This window comes from Ambystoma mexicanum, chromosome 1q (assembly GCF_040938575.1).
Source record: "Ambystoma mexicanum isolate Mex_15411 chromosome 1q, UKY_AmexF1_1, whole genome shotgun sequence".
Lineage (NCBI taxonomy): Eukaryota > Metazoa > Chordata > Amphibia > Caudata > Ambystomatidae > Ambystoma > Ambystoma mexicanum.
The window spans coordinates 317,559,297-317,576,415 of NC_090922.1; the positions used below are offsets into that span (position 1 = coordinate 317,559,297).

The 17,119-nt window shown below is 46.4% G+C and overlaps 1 protein-coding gene across 1 annotated transcript in view; it reads right to left on the minus strand.

Moving 5' to 3' along the window:
* SLC7A9 (solute carrier family 7 member 9) overlaps positions 1–13,998 on the minus strand; it is a 659,969-nt gene extending 645,971 nt beyond the window's left edge. Inside the window, exon 1 of the mRNA XM_069639081.1 lies at positions 13,850–13,998. The gene's annotated coding sequence lies outside the window, so the exon portion shown is untranslated. The remainder of the gene's footprint in view (positions 1–13,849) is intronic.
* Positions 13,999–17,119: the final 3,121 nt, after the last annotated feature.

Here is a 17,119-nt window from a genome sequence, read left to right on the forward strand (position 1 = left end):
GATTTACCTCCAGAAGAATGCTGGATACATATCCTGCACTTTACCACCAAAAATCACACATTTACCACATGGAATGACCACTCGCAGTAAATACCACCACTCGGAATCCCATGGTAAGTACAGGGAACCGAGTGGCAGTAACAGTATCTGATTTTGATGGCAATTCGGGAGATTTATCACCAAGGTACCATCAAACATGTAATGAGGCCATTTGGCTTTAAGGAATGCAACCATGTATCCTCTAAGGAAAGCATGGTATCAACAGTAGGACAGACATTAGTGATCACAGTTCAAGGGTGTTTATTGAACTTCAACTTTGTTTGAAAAATGCCTATCTAATCCTAACTCTAAAGATGGGAGGAAGCTACAACCATCAAATCATAATAACGCAGTCCTAGAGGTGTCTTGTCAAAATAAAAGGGCCTATACTAATAAACCTATTGCCAATTCTTACTTCTAAGTACAAATAGTGTTGGAAACAATTTTATGCAAAAGAGAAGTGTTCAAGAAATAATATGTCAAGATATTCAAGCTGTTGGCTTCCCTTCCCCACGTTTTCAGCACATGACAAGGCGGCACACTCAAGCATAGAATAGTCTCTGGCTTCTCTAGCACGAGGATGCAGTTCAAATCTCAGTATCAGGGCCTCTGTACCAAAGTCTCTTTGCTATTCAAATTCTTTTACTTCAACTGGGCCTGAGATGACAAACAGACATTCAAAAGTTCCTTTCTACTCAGGATTCTCATGTACAACTTCTTGGGTGATTTTCAATTCACCCCGGGCCTCCCCACCTCACCAGGCTCAGACCCACTTTAACACATAACCTTCTCGGGTGATTTTCGCTTCACCCTGGATCCTCCCCCGCCGGGCTCAGACCCACTGTAACACAAGGCTTTCAATTGATCTCCCTCTGCCAGGCTTGGACCAACTTTATCCACTTTGCCAAAAACTTGTATCAACATCGAAGACTTTCGATTGTGCACAGGATTTTGCTTGACCCGTCGCTGGACCAATTCGATTCACATTTATTTGTTCACATTCAAATGATCTCCCTCCACCGGGTTCGGATCAAATGTATCTACTTTCGTTACTCCTCAGCTGGATACCTTACAGAGACCTTCGATTGAGCACCCATGCAGTGCCGGACCACTCTGTCAAAGGTATTGTAGCTTGCTTTTAAAGTTCAATCACTCATCAGCAGTTTAACTTCACTCCCATCTCTTATCACAAGTGTTTTAACAATGTTCGTTCCAGCACTCGCCATACAATGTTGCTGCTTGCAACCTTGGCTTCAACACAGACCGGTCTTGTATCGGCCTCCTCAATTCCCCCGCTGTGTTGTTTTCATTGAAGCAGCTTTGTTCTTGGAGCCAAGCACACATAGTACCACAGTGGCTGGCGATTCTCCCCGCCTTGATTATTGATGTGGGAGGGCCCCGGGAATCTCAGACACACAATGCAGGATGCTTCAGCCTGTTTTCCTGGTCTTATGTTTTCCAATGTCGAGGACTCGTGAAAGCAACGATTCCTTGTTGAAAAGGTCAAGGGTACTTCACTCCTTGTGATCCCTTTCTGTTTCGTCTTTCTCCTCTCATTAAACTGCCATCTTGGAATTGCTATTTCCTCATGTGTTTTTCCTCACTCAGAGTGTGCTTTCATGCTCCGTCTTTTATCTGTGTGGGGAAGTGTAATGGATGTCAGTTTTGAGTGACTGTCGATAATTGCATGACCTCGCCTGACCATAGTATTGGGACATGTCAGGTACATGGCTCGGGTGTTAGTCTGTTTTCCCTTAGGGTGGGCTGTCAGTGAGAAAGTGTTTGTGTTGTAAAAGGGGGGTGATAGAGTTCCTAAATATTCTGCTGGGTAGGATGGGCTGAAGGTGTTACAATGAAGGGGATATTGCATCTCACCATCCAGTGTCCCACTCCTACTTCCCGAAGACCCCTCACCCAGGTGATCCTCCCGCACTGGTCCACCCCCAGGAACTGGATCCAAAAGTGATTGCTGTGTCCTGGCCACCTGGATGACTGATCCCTGGGGACTAATGGGTGAGATGCCTTCTGGTTTCTCACAATTCCCATCATAAAAAACTCTCCAATAGCTCACAATTCTCCAGCAAATCCAAACCAAAAACCGTACCCACAAGGTCATCTGGAAGAAGGGCCTGACCTACCTAAAGAAACTCCTAGGGCACTACCTACGCTCATGCCCACTCGGGTCATGATCAGCTAGAAATCTGTCAGTGAAAAACACTGATAACATCAAACTCAGTAGCAGATATCTCTCCCCCCAAGGCCCATCACTCTAGAATAACTTCCCAATGTTTGCTAAGATAGTATGGTTGCCAGAGTAAACATAGCAAAGTCAATAACCATTACTAGGAGGGGAAGCAGAATGATATAGGAGGGCCCAACAGATCACAAAGGTGAACAGCAGCAAACAGGAGATATCCGTATCTGCAATCCTTCAATGGGTTCCTGTAACCTTCGAATACATGCCAACATGCCTCATTCCTATCGAGAGATGGTAGTCCAGTCCTGGTTTTAGTTTGCATTCTGGGACTTGTAGTTCTGGGCTTAAAAAGGAGAAATCGGGGACTACATGTCCCAGAATGCAAAGTTAAATCGAGGATTGCACTAGCATCTCTGGACAGGAATGGGCATGTTGTCATTTATGTCTTCATTAAGAAGGAGAAAGCAGAGGCGTAGCCCTGTCCCCAAGAAGCAGTCAAGGCACCCTCAGTAGATATCTGCCCATACCACCTGCACAGGGGAATTAGACGTGGCTATTCAGATGGAAATATGCTGCAGATTCCACTGCACCTTAATGCAGAATAAGGAGATTGTTCACTTGAGCGCACCTGGGGTTTTGCACTTGGTACTAGCGCAGCCATGGCCTAGGAGAAGATGTCTCTACGACCCCTGTGTGTGGACCCAGGAACATTTTGGGTAATGAGAAACATGTGGATTTGTAGAGAATTGGATAAGTAGCGATTCGCTTAGCTGGCTAAAAAGTTAATTTCATGTGGCTTTTGACACTTTTGTGTCAGGGGTCCTCCAAGGCAAGTAATGACAAGAACACCAATGTAATCCAAAAAGGAGCTTACACCAAGCAGAAAGTAAGACAATTTATTTAGGCCAAGAATACAGCTGGGAAAGCATGGTTCAAACAGCCCTGTGGAACTGAACTGAGAGAAGAGAGCTGTCAACGCCGCCCACAGCGGGCAAACCTTTATACACAAACGACATAATTTGCATACACACATTAGAAACATTTTTTGAAACACCTTGCAAAAGCTGATTGGAGGGACTACATCAATCCCCTATATCCAGGCATACATTCATTTAATGATTGTAATTGGTTGATGCCACCCTGGCCACCATTGTCCCAGACCACCTATTGTGACGTCAAGTACCTTCTCATACCGCACCACAATTACATTTCAAAAAAGTTACAGGATTGTGCTGACTACTGGAACTTTATTTATCTGCCATTGGTCAGTCTCTATCGAACAACCTGCGCTTGGCAAAGAGGAGACATTCACATGGCATCCGACCAATGAGGTGCCCTGCGGACATCATCAAGGACACAAAACACTGTTCCACCCTAGGGACACCGAAACCCCTCCTGGTGATTGGTTACCCGTCACTCGTCCCCTCACCCCACAGCCCTCGTCCCAGGATCATCTGCCAAGGGGCAGTTTGAAACCTCGCACCTCACTGTGGTTGAATATTATTTGACTGCATTTAATTTCTAATTCCCTCCAAGTTCTCAGCGAGCACCCAGGTGCCTGGCTCGCTGGCCTCAAAAGTATCTACTGGTCCCATTCCTCTGCGGCTGCGCTCCCCTGGGAACTGCCCACTTGCAACATGTCTCTAGCACTCTGCTGTAGCTGAACGCTCCACAAATTCATGGTTACCCAGGACATGAGCATTCAGAAAAGGACATGACCCCTCTGGCTGCGAAAAGACCTGAGGCCTATAGAATGGGTATTGTGCCCACCGGGCTACACTACCTTTTCTACACACTACCCTTGCCCGTCAGAGGCGTGGCCAGGATTGTATTACAAATGGGGCATCATGAAGCTAATCTAGTTGGGCCCACCGCAGTGACATTAACATCTGTAAATGCCCACACAGCACTGCTGAGTGGGCATTTGCTGATTTCTGGTGGGCCTTGCCCGCTCAGGCTCTACCCTGCCTACGCCTCTGGTGCCCGTTATCCCTGTACCCTGCATGCCCCTCTATCCCATGTCCCACTCTATGCCCCCAATCCCACGCTTCCCCACTGACTTCTCTGGCTGCACCTGCCCATAAATTACACAGCGCAGCTGTCAATTATGACTTTACCACGAAGAGTGCCCCCTGCCTTCCCCACTGCGTCCCCTCATCAGTCTCACAATGGAGGAGTGCGCCCCCCCTTGGCAGCGCTGAATTTGCACCTTTACCTTTAGAGAAAGTTTAAAGTAATTATATTTATGCTGTTCATTGCTAGTCACCTGTTATTGTACTAAACAAAAGACACTTCATTAGATGATCAGACCTCAACTTATGTATATCTAAGTACATAAACTCGAATGCATGTTTTTCAGTATGTTGCAAGAAGCTTGTAACAGTTTTGCATTTTTGTACTCCAAAAAATAAGATACCATTCTCATAGTCTTCTCATTTCCAAAACCTATATTCCTTTGAGATTCAGCGAGGGATACCCATTTCTCGCTACTTTTCTCCTGCGACTCGTGCATTGTTCAAATTGCACGTTCTGCTTGCTGGTAAGATAGCACAGCAAGTTAAGCAGTTGCACCTTACATCTGTGTGTGATTGGCAGGTCGAAGGTCCCAGTGCTAGCAAGACAGACTCATCCTCACACCCTCCCCAAGTCAATAAAAAAAGTGCGTCATAACGAACAGGCGTTATTTCCGCAAATGTTAACTGTGCACTTTGCGATGTGAACATTTGCAAAGCCAGCAATTTTGCGCTGCATTTCGGCCCGCTGTGGCTCGAATGCCCCATATGACAGTAGTCACTTTCAGCGTGCTGACTCATTCCTTTCAATAAATCATACACCACTGAACATACTGCCGGGTTCTCGGCCTGTCATCAGCAGATGTTCAGAATGTGATATCAAGCGCTATGGGTTATTCACATGGACGTCCACTAGGGGCACGAGCTGCTACCTACCCCTGGTAATCTCCTTGGCACCACGGACACTGCCTCTGAAACCCATGGCCTACTGGCCTTCACACTTAGATAGCAAACAGTTATTTATTGCTCAGTAATGAACACTGTTGGCCTGAAAAAAAGACCTTGGCACCTTATGTGAGCTTGGTCCCATGCACCTTTCCAACATTATAACTGCTTGTATAGTGGGAGTGTCCATTGGCAAAAGGAAACTAAACATGTTCTACAATGGCACTTACCAGGGCATCCTCGGAATTATTATTGTGTAGGAAGCTGTTTTTTATGTGTGTATGTGTTTGTGTGGGTGCACACGCACGCAAAAGCTCTTTTTTGTTTGCAGCTGGTGTAAGCGTGACATGTTTGGCCTTTTGGGTGGCACTTCATTGTAAACTGTGCAAAGCACTTATCTCTGTGTGCTTCTGTGCATTTAGGAACAACCTGCAGCATGTAGAAAATCATGCAGATAGCTCAGTGAATTGAGTGTTTGCTCTTATTAAGAGTGTTCATCCTGCACGCCGGCACAACAACAGCTTTCAATAAAGATATGAAGTGATATGATATGATATTTTATTTATGTATTGCGCTCATGCACAAGTGTTTCAGAGAGAGACCAAGCAAAGGGAGGGGAACAAGGAAGAACAAAAACAACGATCTTACTAGGCCCAGTGACATTAAGAACGCGCAAGTGCATGGGAAAGGGAAAAGGGGGAAAGTGCGTGGAAGAGGGAGAAGTGGAAAGTGCGGCTCAGAGGAGAGAGCAGAATAAATAAAAAGTGCAATAAATAAATACGTCAAGGCAGTGAAAAGTGGTAGTGCATCAAGCAGTGGCAAGTGCATGATTAGTCAGATAGGGTGTATCTGATAAGTGCAGAAGAAGAATGGGGGACTTTGTGGGTACAGATACAGATCCCAGTGCAAGGGGTGGCCCGGGGGCAGTGCAGGAGGGAGGCGGGGGTGAGCAGGTACCTGGGCCCGAAGGACAGAGGGTGGAAAGGTGCACGGTGACGAGAGAGAAAAACAGATCAGCATAAGAGAAGAGGGGCAAAGGCAGAAGCGAAGAGGAAGGTCTTGAGGTGCTTCCGGAACCAGAGATGATTCTCCTCAAGTTTCAAGGCGGCCGGGAGGCTGTTCCAAAGGGAGGCACCAGCCGAAGACAGAGGGTAGCGCCCAGCTCGTTTCTTCAAAAAACGACTGACCCTGAGGGAGTTAGAAGTAAAGGAGCCAAGAACTCGAGCCGGGAGCCATTTACAGAGGGATTGTTGAAGGTATTTTGGAATCAGGCCCCAGAAAATCCTTGTGGACAATGCAGAGGGTTTTAAATTTAATCCTTGCATGCACAGGGAGCCAATGAAGGGATTTCAGAGCTGAAGAGATACAATCCCAGGGCCTGAGGCCAAGGACAAGTCTCGCAGTCCTGTTCTGGATTAGTTGTAAAGGGTGGAGAGTGGAGGCAGGTAGATTTAGAAAGAGGATGTTACAGTAGTCCAACCTAGAGAGAACCAGAGCTTGGGAGACAATTAGCTTCTGAGTAGTCCAACCTAGAGAGAACCAGAGCTTGGGAGACAATGAGCTTCTGAGTAGTCCAACCTAGAGAGAACCAGAGCTTGGGAGACAATTAGCTTCTGAGTAGTCCAACCTAGAGAGAACCAGAGCTTGGGAGACAATGAGCTTCTGAGTAGTCCAACCTAGAGAGAACCAGAGCTTGGGAGACAATTAGCTTCTGAGTAGTCCAACCTAGAGAGAACCAGAGCTTGGGAGACAATTAGCTTCTGAGTAGTCCAACCTAGAGAGAACCAGAGCTTGGGAGACAATGAGCTTCTGAGTAGTCCAACCTAGAGAGCACCAGAGCATGGTAGACAGTGATGTGAAAGATATGCTTCAGATTTGCAGGTTGATTTAGAAAGGGGTTTGTTGCTTCACATAAACACTTTATTAAACACAAAGAATGGGTTCTGCTCATGAAAGAAAACAATGACGAAATCCTAGGGCCCGATTCAAGGAAATGTGTGCAGAAATCCTGCAGGGGACGCGCGCCGAAAAGACTCTGCCCGAGCAAGTGCACAGATAAAAATCGCACGACCGCATATTCATGGAATTTACTATGCAAAGTAACAGTATTTACAAGTTGCGCCTGGAAGGCCCCAGACCCACCCCCCCACAAAGCAAATATGAATACATGCCCCCTTCAAACAGTGCGTGGGTACCCACACAAGCAGGCCCTGCATTTTGGACACCATGCGCAGGGTACCCCGTAACCGTATCCGGCACCCCGACAACATGTGTATGAAAAATCATAACTCGGTTGAAATCTTGAAAAATCGGTGTGACCCCCGTAAACCATCCCTGCACACCGATACACTGCATAAGAACACCCCTAAATTGGACATGAAAACCCCCCTCCGCTCTGCCATTCCTATACACAAGTGCACTTAGGCCTGCCTTCGGGTGAAGGACTTGCGTGGACATTTCCCGGTCGAGAGGTTGCGTGATCAAATCAATGAATAACTCTCATGCCGTGCAACTGTGGGCGTGCAAGGGACTTCCTGCAGGGTGTCCCTCGAAACGCCCACTTTTTTATGCAACTGCTTCCCCATTTTTTGTGTTCCCCCCTTCCAGCCCTCTACGCAAGCCACAGTCGGCGAGGGATCTCACGCAAGGCCATCAACGGCTCGCAGAGACGTGCTAAGCCTACGCAAACTCCACGCAAGTCCAGGAAAAGTACCAGCAAGCTTATATGAAAGCTGCTGGACATCATTCAATCATTTAGTTAGAATATTTAAACAGGAGAAAGGTGATACATTGGCCCTGAAAAAGACCTGTGTTCTGTAAGGTCGAAACACGTGTTGGCAGGAGCATATTAATCACCAATTGAAATTAAATTTGAACGTGAAGAATCTGTTGAAAACTCTCATTTGCGAAAAAGTGGAAAGAATACTGATACCTATTGATAAAATTGTATATTAAGGAGAGTATTGATCAATGGTCTATGCGCAGTGGGTTCCATGTGTTAATATCCCCGCAAAAATATCGCCATACAAAAATATCACCATATTTTTGTGGCAATATTAAGGCATGGAACCTGCGGGGGGCATCCCCGGAAACCCCCCTGTTATTTTAAAAGGAGCAGGGGACACCCCCGTGACCCCCGCTCCCAAAAAACCCTAATATTATCCCCACTATACAGCAATATTTTTGGTGGGGATAATATTACCTGCTACCGCTCAGTGGTAGAACCATACCTTGTCTGTTGTAATACCACTTGTTAGCCTCATCAGGGACTCTGGGTCTACATTGGCAAAACCCTACAGGAACTGTGTTCTTGGGTTGAACATTTGAGCAATATTTTGTGTGTTGCGCATCAGAGTAGCTTTCCCCCAGCTCTCAGTTTTGAGGCGGAAGTTTTTGTATTTTACTATTCATATATCTAGCTTGCACATGCTTGACTGCTACTAGCATGGAGAAGCCATAAGGAATTACATGGAAGCTATAGGCCTGTGAAATGAGTGACAAAGGACAGACAGGCTTTGGGTACATGGAAAGGCGGACATGATTGCTACAGCCAAAGGCATGCAGAAACAAGCCACCAGCCAAGGACAAGTGGAGACGGAAAGTTCCAGTTGCCAAGACAATGAGCCAACTGCAGAAAATTAGGCTAAAAATAATTGCAAGCAGGACAGCTTCATTACGTGGTCTCATTACACGTGACCCAGCCGAACAGGGTCGAGGTAAATGAAGAGGACTGTCCCATGGAAGCAGAGGTGAAAAGTTACAAAAGTTGCCCATGAACAACTGCTAACTGAATTCACGCTGCCAGGTTTAGGTGATCACAGATGGCAACATTAGAGAACACTTTGCACCTCCATGTTCATTCCCATTGCAAGGGTACACTCAGTCTGGTAACCGTCCAGTGTCCCAGGGATGGAAGGAGACTTTCTACCCAATACAAATTCACCTTTCATGAAGGGATATCATTTGTTGCAAGGGCCAATGGTCTCTCTGCGACCCTGCAACATTGTAGATTGATACTAGCAGAGGAGGTCATAGGAAGAGCCACTAGATATGGCTATCCAATGGTAAAACTAACCCTTATAGCTCCCATATGGAGATCACCCAAACTGATCAATGTAAAAGCCTGATAGGTTTCTGGGATGCAACGTGGATTTGTGACGTCACAATGGGATAAAACCGGGTGACACATGCTTAGAAGACGAGAACTCCAGAGGATTTTTGTTTATCTGGTATGATCCCTGTCATTTTGTTTTCACTAATAAAAGACAGCAACTTTGCCCCATGTCTGAGTCTTCCGTTCTTGTGGCGGCGAGTCTTTGATGCACCCAAGTATTCTATGCTGATAATTGGGGTGACTGCAAAAGAGCCCCGGCCACATCTATTCAGATCCAAATGGGATTATACATGTACTCCATATGCTAGACAAAAATGTACACACACCCACACACTCACCACTGCCTATTCTTTCCAAATAACAGAAGATCTTGGGAAGAGGTCAAAGAGAATGGGAACTAACTGGAATCGTGTTTCACTACTTTCGTTTTTATTATTAATAGTAAGACTACATTTTTAGTTTGCGCTATTAGGGAGTGCTTTAGTGCAACCTATAAGTCGAAACTATTGCATTAGAGTACAGATTTGAAGAAATAGCATGAGAGGGGACACAAAGCTTGTAGGAGTTGTGTGGTTATTTGCCCACCCATTGACTGCCCATGGCCATGCTAATCCCTATGGCCAATCCCACCCAGTTGCTGCCACTCACCACCCAAAACACACCCACCTGGGATCTCTTTGAGCTAGCTTTATCAAGCCTTATCATCAAATGTTGTGCTCGAAGTGCCTGCCAGTGTTGTTTCAAAGCAGTCTTCTGAGAGTTCATTACTTAACTTGAGATGCAAACTTATTACTAATGCAATAAAACTGCCTTAACCGGGTCTGCCTTCATTCATTCAATTTTTAAGCATTTGTCGTGTCCTTAACTGAAGTCCTGTTAAAACAAGCATTGGCAAAGTCAACAGTTGTGTCTTTAGTAAGTATTAGGCATTGGTGAAGCACTGCTATTAGATGCCCGTGTACTCATGCCATGTTGCACCTGCTACCATTAATAGCCAGTTAATACCACTATTTCAGTGCCTTTCCCATGCTCATACAAAAGCCTAGTTGGGTGGCATTGCCAATGCGTGTTACGTCTAATTTCAGATTCCCAGATCTGTCCCTTTTGGAATTAGAGCACAACTCCTCTTGTCTCAGGAGGATAGCTCAGGGGCGACACTTGGAAGCAAGATGACACGGAGCAACGCAGGTTAGAATCCGGGTCCGTGCTTAGAAACCTCTGGGTATTAAGTGCGTTATAATAACCTATCATATCATATCAAGTGTGCGACTGCGTGGGTTCTCAGAGATGTCCTATGTAAATTAAGAGAAACTAGACACCGTCAGTACTGAAGGGGTTAAACGCCTCGGGCGGCTCGGAGCTGCTTTCTTGGTGTTTGGGGTGAGCTTGCTCTGCCTTTGGGGGAGTAGGTTAAATAAGTGGAGAGGTACATGCTCATCACATTAGACATCCATGACTTTCTTCCTGAAAGTCACGGCAGAACCTTGATGGCCGAAACACAGAGTTCATTTTAGGAACCATCTATAATCTTCATGTTGCATTTAATAAATAAAGTGTTGTAGATTTGTTGTTCACAGGGAATGTTTCTCCTTCTGTGCCAGATGGGGGAGATTGTCGGTATGTTCAGCAGAACCTCCCACAGACTTTAGGGTGCATAAATGCAGATCCGACAAAATTATCCAACCCCTGAATTTGCTTTTTGGAAAACGTTAAGCTCTCTGCACCACGTGATGTATTTGCTTTCAAACACTTATAAAGTGAAAGAGTATGGAACTGTTAATGATATCATTATACTTGTTCGTTCTTAACGCGCTTAATACCGGAGACCAGTTTCTCAGCACGATGAAACTATGAAACGTCCAACCGGGGAGGACACCGACAGAAACACCTAAACGGTCATCTCTGCTCTGCTTTTCCCAGAGTGTCTAAATGATGCAGGAGGGGAAACAAATGTCACATAGAAGTTACCTTTACACAGAAATCTGTTTCGGCCGAAGAGAAAAAAATGAAAAACCAATCTAGACCAGGAAACCTACATTTGGAGCATGGGGGGCTAACTGGTGATGGGAGGGGCCATGTTCTAAACTATCCAATGCAAACTTGTTGGCTCTGCCCCCTCTGTTCAACCGCAAGGGTTGTCTGGCATGGGTCCCAAGTATCAAATGGTAACTTTTATAGGCGAACACGCAATCACACATTCATTCACTTAGACATCCCATTCACAATGCACTCACTCATGTACATGCGCACCCAGCCCCCATACATCATACAGTCATTCACACACACCCACTCACTCATTCACACGTACATTACATACACACTCCTTGCACACATGCATACATTATGATATAAAACACAACACCCTTTAACACTGCTCCTTTCAGAAAGGGCTTCCCTCACGTCTCTGCCTAACAAAAAGCAAGCACACTAAGATGGAATCATGTACATTAGCCTGAGTCGCATCTAGATAGAAATGTGAATACTTAGATGGAATTGTGAATGACAGCATGTGCCACACTTAGCCAGAATCGTGATCGCTAGCATGCGTCACACCTAGATGAAATCGTGAACATTAGCATGCGTTGCTCCTAGTAAGGATCGTGAATAAGCATTTGCTACACTTAGAAGTGTGAATGTTAGCATGTGCCACACTTAGATGGAATCATAGACATTAGCCTGTTTTGCATCTAGATAGAAATGTGAATGTTAGCGTGTCCCACACTTAGATGGAATTGTGAATGATAGCATGTGCCACACACACTTAGATGGAATCGTGAACACTAGCCAGCCTCACATCTAGATAGGATTTGAATGTTAGCAAGTGCCACACTCAGATGGAATAGTGAATGTTAGCAAGTGCCACACTCAGATGGAATAGTGAATGTTAGCAAGTGCCAGACTTAGTTCAAATTTGGAAGGCTCACAAGCACCACATTTAGATAGAATTGTGAACATTAGCCACCACCGGACAGAATAGCGAATGATAGCAAGCCCCGCACTTAGACAGAATCGTGAATTGTTAGCATGTGCCAACCTTAGATAAGTTGGCGAACAATAGCCTGCGTCATAACTAGATAGGATTGTAAATGTCGGCCAGTGCAACATCTAGATAGAATAGCGACTGTTAGCCAGTGCCACGTCTACACTGCATTGGGAATACTATCGCAGCTAGACTTACTAGCTTGATTCACATATAGACAGGACTTTCAAAAATGGACCAGTGCCACATTTGGCTACAGTTGTGAATATTGGTGGGCATCATATATAGAAAGGATTGTGAATATCAGCCAGTACTGGATCTAGATAGAAATGCAGCGATATTCACCCGCCACATCTAGAAAGAACATGGAAATTTAGTACATCACTTCTAGACAGTGATGTCAATAACCAACCCACTAACAATTCCACCCCTCTGCATACACCTCTCAAACTCTAACCAAACAAAACCACAACTCTATAGCACAAGAAACTGCACAAACTTCACTACACTGCAACAGCAAAACAAGCCACACATAGACTCGCTCAACAGCACACGACGGCTAACGACCGGAAAGCATCCCAAGCCCAGTGAATGGTGTTAACTGGGCGGAGGCGGCCAAAGGCACAGCACTGCTCTCTTGCACTTTTCCCCGCTCGTTCCCACTAACTCACCCCCCCTTCCCTGAACCGCCAGAGCGCCATGGGACCACTCTGGTGGCGATAGTGCGCGGTACAAATATCCTCTCACATTAACATCAACAAGTGTGCACATCAGCCCCTTCCCCTCAGATGTGAAAGAACATATAACGTGGTTATATGTTCGCTTGCATCGGTGGGGAGGGGGCTGCTGGGAGGTGAGGGAAGCCTATCTTGAAACTAGCAGCTCGAAAGATTTGCTGTGCTTGTGCAAAGACATTTCTCTGCGCGAACACATAACACTTTAAAGCCGCTGGTTTCAGAAAAGGCTTCTTTCCTCTCTCTCTGACCAACAAAACACGATTTCTCGCAACGTCATTGAAATAATGGGGCTTCAGCCCTTCCCCTTGGCTCACATTTCGGGGGGTGGGGGGATGGGGGAGCCAGATTAACTCAAAGGCGTTGCGGCCTGAGAAGGGCCATCATGTTTACCCACCCCACCCATTTAACTCTCTGTCCTTTTATCCCCATTGGGGTCACGTACCCCTACTTTTCTGTTACATTTATTCCTATGATCTTGTGCCAAATTAGATATTATATAGGGAAAATTAGAAGTGATGTGCTTGCTATGTTGGATTTCGGTGCTATTTTGCTGCAATGTTAACATGGTTGCGTTAAATAGGACTTGTATCGCACGTTTCACTTGTTATACGAGTTTCCTGTCACCTGGTGAGGCTACCACCCTCATGTACCATATTGCCACAGTGGAGCCAAATAGCGCCGTCATGCAATGTATCAATGCACTCCTTATCTGCAGTTTATGTGATACGACACCTGGGCCTAAAACATGTACGTCATTCTAAAATGGAAAAAGTGTCGGGAACAATTTTGGTGGTGACCCATTGCTTGAGTTGAATGTTCGCCTACCTTTTGGGTGCCCTCGTGCAAGAATGACAGCTGGGCACTGCACTCCCCTGCTTAGGTGCTGCCGGGCTTCCACTCCTGTGCTGGCCGCGCTTCCACTCCTGTGCTGGCCACTCCGCAGGCTGAGACAGTGCCGCTCTCTGAGAGTCCTGAGGAAGGAAAACCCTAAGTACAGAGGTCAACAAGCAATTACTAAGCACATTCAACACAAGGAAATGCGGTCACGTGCATGCCATGTAAGGCGACGGCTAATAGCCCTGGTTACACCTGGCCTTTGATTTTTTTTTTCAAATTGTGTCTGTGTCATCACACTCGTGCTGTTCGTTCATGCTTAAAATGCCATTGCGCGCCACAACCACGCAGCGTTCTCAGCTCACTATCCCAACACTCTTGAGCTTCTCGACGATTAGAAGCCTCCGGAAGTACAAAAGGCCTAATTCATGGAACTTTTAGCCTAGTGCAAAGGATTCACAGAGCGGTGCTAAGTGTATTTTTGTGGAGCAAAGTCACTTTGCACTTCAAAAGTACTCTTTGCAGTGCCCATTTACCGTGGTGCAGAGTGCTTTTGCAATGCAAATAGACTTTGATCCACAGAAATACACTTTGCACCACTCTGTGAATCTGGGTGTTTGTTGAGAGCGCAAAGTGCATGGAGCTAAAAGTTCCATGAATTAGGCCCAAATACACTTTGGACTCTTATGCCACCGTCAAGACGCAAGTAACGCAATGGGGGCGATTTGCAAAGAAATCAATTTCCACCTGCAAATTGTGGCAGCCGCAATTCAGACATGTTTGCTGTTGGAAATGCACGCGCATCCACAAAAACTCTTGGCGAGTCGGGACCAGTGCACACTAGAACTATACACGCTTTATCTAGTGTCTTTGTTGTTTTGCTTCAAATAATTGCGTATACTAACATCATTTAGCGTTGCACGGAAAAGTTAACATTTTCAGGTGTTGGTTAATTTGTAGCAAGAGTTTGCTGGATTGTATTTTCGTCCCCTGGGCTTCGTTATTCGCGCTTGTCTGGTAAATGAGTGATGGGGGTGGCGCAGAGCACGGGAAAGGGGGATTGGCTCTTATCCTTTTCATGTGATTTTTCAGTCACTGCCGAAATGCTTCTTTCCCAATAGTTAGCTTTGGTCCCGTTCTTAGATATGTTCTGAGGCGCTTGAAACACGGGGGTGCAGATTCACAACCGACCGTTATTAGCGTAAAATGGAAACGTATCATTTGAATGGAATTCTAAGCTTAATACGCCCCTAATGCATGCCTTTCAGGCAGCGTTATAGAAGCGTGTTATTGCTGGTTTCATAGTGCTCCTGATTAGGGGAATAGTTTCATTGGGCCTCATTCCGAGTGGGGCGGTAAGGGATACCGGGCACCGGTAAGGAGACCGGTGCCGGTAATCCCTTACCGCCCTACTACGAGTTCCCTAAGCGGGTCCCTCCTTTAACGCCTGGTCTGACCAGGCGTTATGGACGGGACCCGTTAAGGGAATTCAGAGCCAATAACAGTACCGCAATTTGCGGTACCGTTATTAGCGCCTTCCCCATTCCCATTGAGCCCTATGGGGGCTCAAATGGGAATGGGGAATGGCTTTTTTAATGGGGACTTACCGGTCCCGCAAAGGTAAGACTACAACAGTAAGTCCCCATTGAACGAGACCAGTGCCGGACACGTTATTGGTGGCAGTCATGGCGCAAATAGCGCCATGACTACCACCAATCTGGTAATGAGCCCCTTTGTGTATTAGCACAATAAGATGTTGTTAAATTATGTGTTATCTTGCTAGGATATCACTCAGCTGGAATATGGAAGTCATATTACACTAGGGTGATAAATCAGAATCTGAAGAGGGCCCCAGAGATCAAAGTGGGCAGGAACTAAAGGGTATCATGTTCCCTTACTATTTGGGGAAATCAATGATGGTTCCTGTGAGGTTTTGCACGGCCCCTCAAACCGTCCGGAGGACATAATATGCGGGAGCCATGGCGCCTTTCAACTTGCTTTATTCTTTTACACGGCAAGACTGCCGGAAACCCCTCGCCCCTTCCCTAGCCCAACATCACTTCCTTTTCTCAGGAAGAGGACCGCAACGGCGGTCCGCCCACATAACGATGTGGGTAGGAGATGCTGAAGGGCGAGCAACCCGACATCTCCCCCCTTTTTAACCTACAAGGTCCTTGCTTCTTCTCACTCCATCTCTTCAATGAGTCTGTGAGGTTTTATGCGACTCCTCTGTGGTCTCACTGATTTGCCAGGAGTCACCAAGGTCTCGGGATAGTGCTCCGTGCTATCCTCACCATAGGAGGCTTCGCTGTCCCCCAGGTAGGGTTCGTCTCGCGGTCTTTCCTCAGCACTATATGTGTTAGTGTCCCATGTGCTTTCCGGGTTGGTCGTCCTGCGCTTGAAGTGAGATATGTTTCTGGTTATCGAGGAGTGACCTTCCCTCTGCGCCGTGTTCATTGTCCCTTTCTTTCGTGTCACGGTTAACGGTTCCTTTGCAAACGTAGCATCCTCCTTGCGTTGTTTGGGTTGATGTATCCACACCTGGTCCCCGAGTTCAATAGTTGATTCTTCGGCTCTCCTTTTGTGGTTGGCAGAGTCTTTCATTTTGGCCTTCGCGGCGTTGTCTCTTTCTTTGGCCTCCTGTTCTAGCGGTGTAGCTTCTGCAGGGCTGGGGTCTTCGGGTAGCCGCATTTTAAGTGGTCTCCTGAACATCAGGTCGGATGGGCATATCCCTGTCATGCTGTGGGGGGTGTGTCTGTAGTCCCTCAAGAATTGGTAGAGGGCTTGTTCAAACAGTTTGTTGAGGATGGAGGCTACTTGTAGTGTCCTTTTGATGTTGGAATCTCTCAACAATGCCGTTTGCTTGTGGCCAGTGGGGCGTTATTCTTCTGTATTGGAACCCCATGTATTTGGAAAAGTTCTCAAAGTCCTGACTCACAAATGGTGGCCCATTGTCTGACTTTATTAATTTTGGGATTCCATATGTGGACACCATGCGGTCGAGGGCTGGGATGACGCTTGAGGCTGCTGTGCTTTCTACAATTTGCGCTTCCGGGAATCGGGAGTGTTCATCTATTAGCACTAGCATGTAGGTGCTGTCTGCAAGTGGTCCGAACAAGTCCACCGCTAGTTCCTCCCACACTTGTCCTGGTAGGGGTGACATCTGGAGTGGGTTCGGATGCGGTGGTGCTGCTATTTGTTCACACGTCGCCATTTTCCCATTATGTCTTCTACCGTGGCGTCAAGCCTCGGGAACCATCC